We start from the raw sequence: 7,082 nt of genomic DNA on the forward strand, positions 1-7,082 counted from the left end.
CCTGCTATGACTGTGTTGCTGTTAATATATTGCTGTAGCTCTTTCAGTAGATGTTTGATGTATTTAGATGGCTTCTCATTAGGTTCATAGATGTTAGTAATTGTTAAGTCCTTTTGGTTGACTGATCCTCTGAGCATTATGTAATGTCCATCCCTCCCCCCCCTTTTTTTTTCCCTCCAGGGTTATTGCTGGGCTCGGTGCCTGCACCATGAATCCACTGCTCCTGGAGGCCATTTTTCTCCCTTTTGTTGCCCTTGTTGTTGTAGCCTTGTTGTGGTTATTGTTGTTGTTGTTGATGTCATTTGTTATTAGATAAGACAGAGAGAAATGGAGAGAGGAGAGGAAGACAGAGAGGGAGAGAGAAAGACAGACACCTGCAGACCTGCTTCACTGCCTGTGAAGCGACTCCCCTGCAGGTGGGGAGCCGGGGGCTCAAACTTGGATCCTTAAGCCAGTCCTTGAGCTTTGTGCCATGTGCACTTAACCTGTTGTGCTACCACCCAACCTCCTACCTATTTTTTAAATTTTATTTATTTTAAAGTCTATCGTGTCAGATATGAGAATAGCTGTTCCTGCCCTTTTTTGTGGGCCATTGGCTTGTATGATAATTTTCCATCCTTTCACTTTGAGTCTGTGTTTATCTTGTTGAGTTAGGTGGGTTTCCTGTAGACAGCATATTGTTGGGTTGTGTTTTCTGATCCATCTTCCTACTCTGTGCATTTTAATAGGTGAATTCAAGCCACTGATGTTTATTGATATCATAGACTGAAGATATTTTAATGTCATTTTTTAATGTCATTCTTGTAGATTTTTAGAGTGTTCTGATTTATGGCATATTTATGATGCTCTGACTGTTTATAGGAGACCTTTCAGAACTTTCAGGGCAGGCTTGGTGACAGTTGATTCTTTCAACTGTTGCTTGTCTGAGAAGGTTTTTATGCCTCCATCTAGTCTGAATGACAGTCTAGCAGGATACAGCATTCTTGGTTGAAATCCTTTCTCATTGAGCACTTGATAGATATCTTGCCATTCTCTTCTGGCCTGTAGTGTTTGTGTGGAGAAGTCTGCTGCTAATCTTATGGGTTTTCCTCTGTAGGTGACTTTTGTTTTTACCTTGCAGCATTCAGGATCCTTTCTTTATCCTTATTCCTTTCCATTCTAAATAGGATGTGTCTTGGTGTCTTTAAGTCTGGGTTAATTCTGTTTGGGACCCTCTGGGCTTCTTGAATCTTTATGTCTTTGATGTTGTCTAGACTAGAAAATTTCTCAGCTATTATGTCCTAAAGAAGCTTTCTTCCCCTCTCTTTCTTCCTCTGGTAAGCCAATAATGTGCATATTATTTCTTTTTAAGTCATCCCATAGGTCTCTGTTGTTGTTTTCAGTATCTCTTAATCTCTTTTTGAGATCTCTTATTTCTTTTTTAGTTGTCTCTAATTCGTCCTCCATCTTGTTAATTCTGTCTTCAGCCTCATTGATTCTATTCTCTCTCCCCTCTACTGTTTTCTGGAGTTCATCTATTTTGTTACCCTGTTCTGATACTGTTTTAGCTTGTTCAGCTAGTTGTGTTTTTAGCTCAGCTATTTCATCTTTCAGCTCTCTAATAACCTCTGTTTTCCTCCAGAGTCTCATTTAATGTTTCTGCATTTCCTATGACAATTCTTTCAAACTCTTTACTCACTCCTCTTTCCTTAACAAGTGTTTGGATGTTAACCTCACTATTTTGTGGTTCACCCTTTGGGGAGCTTTTAGCTGGACTCTTGTCCTGGTTCATTTCTCCAATATTTCTTCTTGTTGGTTTAACTATTCTATATAATATGTTATGAGGTTCCTCTCTCACTACTTTTCATATAACTGATCACTCTTGCCTGGATTGACTTGTGTCTAAATAAGGTACTTAAAGAGTTCATAGTTATAGAAATTAACAGTCATTTCAATATTATTTCAATCCCTGAATTGGAACACAGAGGCTGTTAAAAGCCTTTTTTGTTCTTTTTCTTGCCTGTAGGCTATGGGAGCCTGAGGGCTTTTAATCTATAAATAGGCTTCTTAGCTTAATCACTCACTCCTGACCAAGAGATAAAGCAGGGGGGAGATAGCACAGTGGTTATGCAGAGAGTCTCTCACATCCCAAGGATCCAAAGCTCCAGGATCAATTCAGCTTCTCTGCCAAGCCAGGCAGCCCTGCTGGGCCCTGTGAGTTTCTAAACAAGTCCCATTTATAGTCTGTAGGTTCTGAAGCAGCTATTCACTATGTTCTCATCAGGAGAACAACGTGGAAAGGGTCCCACCACACAGCCCCACTGTTAGGCCACCGAGGTGTAGATCTTCTCCTGAGTTTCCTGGTTAGTTCTCTGTCCCCTGGTATCAGCACAGGGCCTCCAGCCTCTGAGGGCAGTAGCAATGGAGACTCAGAGTTGCACTTGGTGAGTCTCAGAGGAGTCCTCTCCTCCGTTCAGCCGTCTTTTTGTTGGTGAAACAGACTGGAGGTGGAGTCTCAGCTGGTAAACTGCCGGACTGTTAGCAGCCACTTAATCTCTCCTTAGCCTCCTCTCTGGACACAAGCCACAAGTGTTTGCACTCACTGGTGGTTTGGTGGGTTCCTGAAGTCGTCCTAGTCCCGTCCTGTTGTGGTCTCCTTTGGTGTTCCTAGTTGACCTGGGAGAGGAGAGGAGAGAAACACAGCTGCTGCTGCTCCGTAGCCCTGCCTCCGGAAGTCCCTGTGTAGCAATTTACAAAACAAAGGAGAAACTACTATATACAATTTGCTCTGTGAAGCCATATTTCCTTCTTCAGAAACTTTATCATGAACTTAATTTTTTAAATTATCTTTATTTACTGTATAGAAACAGCCAGAAATTGAAAGGAGGGGGAAGATAGAGATGCAGAGACAGACAACTGCAGACCTGCTTCACCACTCGTGAAGCTTTTCCCCTGCAGGTGGGAACTAGGGGCTTGAACTCCGGTCCTTGCACACTGACATGTGCACTCAACCAGGTGCACCACCACCTGGCCCCCTTTATCATGAACTTCAAAGCTAACCAAAACAACAGACCTTCTCTTGTAGGAATTACCAGACTGGATGAGTGTGTGTGTGTGTTATGATCCTGTCAGTTCATTTACTTCTAGTGTTTGCAGGTGTCTTCGGGGAGTCATCCAACAGAGAAGCTTTCATGTCACTGGCTTTCCCCACCTCTCCCAGTTGCTACTCATATCACTACCTTTCCTGTACACTCTTGGGCTCTTAGTAGCAATAATCTCCCCTCGTATACAGTCCAACGAACCACCAATTAGCAGATGCCCCGAGAGCCGCAAATTCTTGGCTGTCTTGCCTAGTTGGTCATTAATTTGGTGAAGGAAGGGCTAACAAACTCATAAAGGGGGACTTGAATTTTAGAACTTAATTTGATTTTATATTATTAAAAAGGAAAGTGTAGTAAAAAATAATAAGAGCTTTGCCAAAACTCTACAGCAAAGTCAATTAGCCTCTCAGAGAGCCTGGGAGTCTGAGTTCTGAACTTGCATTTGGAACCACTTAGTCTATTAAAACAACCCCAAACTCCTCCTGCAAAGCTTAGTTCACTGTTCATGGTTGGATCTTAATGAGGAAAAAGTCTTTCACCATCCTTGATGCCACACAGTTCAAAATATTCCCGTGTCTGCATATTTCAAACAGACACGTGTGACTTCACATGCACGTAGAAGTGTACATGCTAATCACAGACATCTCACGCACTAAACAGCCTGACACAGCACGCAGTAAGATATCACTGCATTATAATATTGGAATATAAGATGTCTTTACTTTATTTATTTTTATTTTATTTTTGAGAGAGATGCAGAGAGAGAAAGACACAGAGAGAAACCCCAGAGCAGTGGGGGGGGGGGGGGGAGGGGATTGAACCTGGGACTTCAGACCCTCAGGCATGACAGTCTCTTTGCATAACCCTTAAGCTATCTATCCCCGCCCATATAAGATGTCTTTAAAAGAAAGCTAATTTCAGACAGAAAGTAACAACACCAACATTCCAAGTCTGTAGGAATATCCAGCAGAGAACCGTGTAGTTTATCCAGCAGAGAACCGTGTCTGCAATTTCCCCCTATCTCAAGAAAGAAGTGGTATTCCTTCTTCCTTTGAGAAAGTCTGGTGCTCACCTCCAGACCTGTCATCCCTCAACACATCTCTGAGGGCAACATCACTGACTTCGCTCAAACTGATCTATGGCGAAAGTTTAAATGCTAAGTGAGGTTGTTTCAGAGATAACTCTTCACAGTAATGTTTTCCAGTCAGCTACAGGAATTAACATATAGTCAGTTTTTGTTGTTTTTTTTTTTTTAAGAAAAATACACCCTATTCTTCTTATGATCTCACAGAATGCTTCTAAATTCCTGAAAGAAAAAAAATTGCACCTTTTCTGGCTCCTGGCCCCCACCTCTCAGCACCTATAAAAAATTCAAAGTGATTACTAGAGACTTTCCAGGGAAGATTCAGCTCTAATTAACTGCAATTCTGTCCATATTTCGTTTCCCTACCACACTGAGAGAATAGCAGGGGGTTAGCTCTGCAGAAAAGATTATTAAAACTTTAATAACCTGAGCCTTTGAACCTTTCCAAATTCCTTACAATTTTCTCACATTTCCAGCCCAGATGTCTGCACAGTTATGTCAACATGACCTTTTTGTTTGCGGTTTTATTCACCTTGTTTATAACACCTTAAAAAAAAATTAAAAAAAAAAACAGAAAAAGGGTGACTTTATAGCTCTTCTAAACAAAGGAACTTAGCTAAACCGAGAAATAAGTCTGCAAGGGTGACTTCACCCCTCTGAGGCTCCACAGCAGAAGCTGCTTCTCACTGCTGAGGTGAACTGCTCCCCGCTGCCTAGCAACCTGGGCTGAAGCACAGCATTCTTTTCAATCAGCTCCTGAGCTTCAAAAGACTGGAAAGAGTTCACTTCGGAAACTTGAACTCTTGGGACAGTTACAAAAGAAAGACCAGAAAGGGGGCATCCTTTAACATAATTAGTGGCTTGCTGGTTCACCAAGGGAGAGCTGTTGGCATACGACAAAAGCCACGGGAGCACTGCCTTCCCAAGGCCCCAGGTGAATATGGAGGCTCACTGTTGGCAACTCCAGATACTTGTGGCCCTCAATGGTCCCTTTTAGGAAGTAACATAACCCCAGCTATTTGGTGAATCCACTGCCACTTAAGTGAATGCTTGCTCTTCACAAGACCTTTACCGTGCAACCAAGTGCTAACAAGTAAGATGTCAGCGGAGGTGCTGAGTGATACTTCCAGGAAAACCCCTAAAAAGGAAGCCAGTGGGGCCAGGGAGACAGCAAGATGGTTCTGCAAAAGATGCTCCTGCCTGAGACTCCCACGTCCCACCCCAGGTTCAGTCCTCAGCACTACTGAAAGTCAGAGCCAAGCAGGGCTTTGGTCTTTCTCTCTGTGTCTTTCTGTCTGTATCTCTTGTTAAAACAAAAAGAATATGGTGCAAAGCTCAAGAACCAGCGCAGGTACCCAGGTTCGAGCCCCCGGCTCCCCACCTGCAGGGGGAGTCGCTTCACAGGTGGTGAAGCAGGTCTGCAGGTGTCTGTCTTTCTCTCCCCCTCTCTCTTCCCCTCCTCTCTCCATTTCTCTCTGTCCTATCCAACAACAACAGTAGTAATGGCAACAACAACAAGGGCAACAACAAGGGAAAAATGGCCCCCAGGAGCAGTGGATTCATGGTGCAGGCACTGAGCCCCAGCGATAACCCTGGAGACAAAAATAAATAAATAAATAAATTCTTAAAAAATTAAGGAAGCCTACGGACCTTCCCCTCTCTGCTAAGTAGAATTATAGCATGATTGACTGGACCCTAACTCCAAGGACAGCAATGCCAGGAGGCCTGGGTATTCCCAGCTCTGAAAGACTCGCTTTCAGAGCTGTTTGACAGATCAGAGGTAAACATCTTTATCTTAGAGGCCACTTTTGTTTAAAATGGCAAAGCTGAGACTGAATCACGACATTGCTTGACATAGGTGGCTCGGTGACAGCTGTGTTCTGCTGGCCAGCCAGGGAAAGGCCATCCTTGGCACGCAGGGCTGTCCCATGTCCCCGGTGGAGACTCATGCCGCACTCCGGCGTCTGCCATCCAGGGCGGCTCTGGGCACCATCAGCCTGCTCGTGACCACTGGCTTGCCTTGGACAGCTCCCTCCAGCCCATGCTGAGATGGCGCAGGCAGGGCGGCCCTGCCAGGGGTGTGCAGGATAGCGCTACCACAGGCTCTGGGGTGAGGTGGAACACAGACTGAGGCCTCTCCCTGGCCCACAGGAGGCATCATGAGGGCTCACAGCTTCGTCTCCGAGGTGCTCACTGCCCACTGACCAAAGTGACCACCCCCGCCCCTCCCCTGACAGCAGGAAGCTGGCCTCACCCTTACCGCACCCTCCAGTGTCGCAGCAGGAAGCTGAACCCACACCCCATGCAGCAGCAGGAAGCTGAACCCACAATCCATGCTGCAGCAGGAGGCTGAACCCCACAACCCATGCTGCAGCAGGAGGCTGACCCACACCCCATGCTGCAGCAGGAGGCTGAACCAAACACCCCATGCTGCAGCAGGAGGCTAAACCACACACCCCATGCTGCAGCAGGAAGCTGAACCCACAACCCATGCTGCAGCAGGAGGCTGAACCCACACCCCATGCAGCAGCAGGAGGCTGAACCAAACACCCCATGATGCAGCAGGAGGCTGAACCCCACACCCCATGCTGCAGCAGGAGGCTGAACCCACACCCCATGCTGCAGCAGGAGGCTGAACCAAACACCCCATGCTGCAGCAGGAGGCTGAACCCACAACCCATGCTGCAGCAGGAAGCTGAACCTACACCCCATGCTGCAGCAGGAGGCTGAACCCCACACCCCATGCTACAGCAGGAGGCTGAACCCCACACCCCATGCTGCAGCAGGAGGCTGAACCCCACAACCCATGCTGCAGCAGGAGGCTGACCCACACCCCATGCTGCAGCAGGAGGCTGAACCAAACACCCCATGCTGCAGCAGGAGGCTAAACCACACACCCCATGCTGCAGGAGGAAGCT

The sequence above is a fragment of the Erinaceus europaeus genome, chromosome 6 (assembly GCF_950295315.1).
Source record: "Erinaceus europaeus chromosome 6, mEriEur2.1, whole genome shotgun sequence".
Lineage (NCBI taxonomy): Eukaryota > Metazoa > Chordata > Mammalia > Eulipotyphla > Erinaceidae > Erinaceus > Erinaceus europaeus.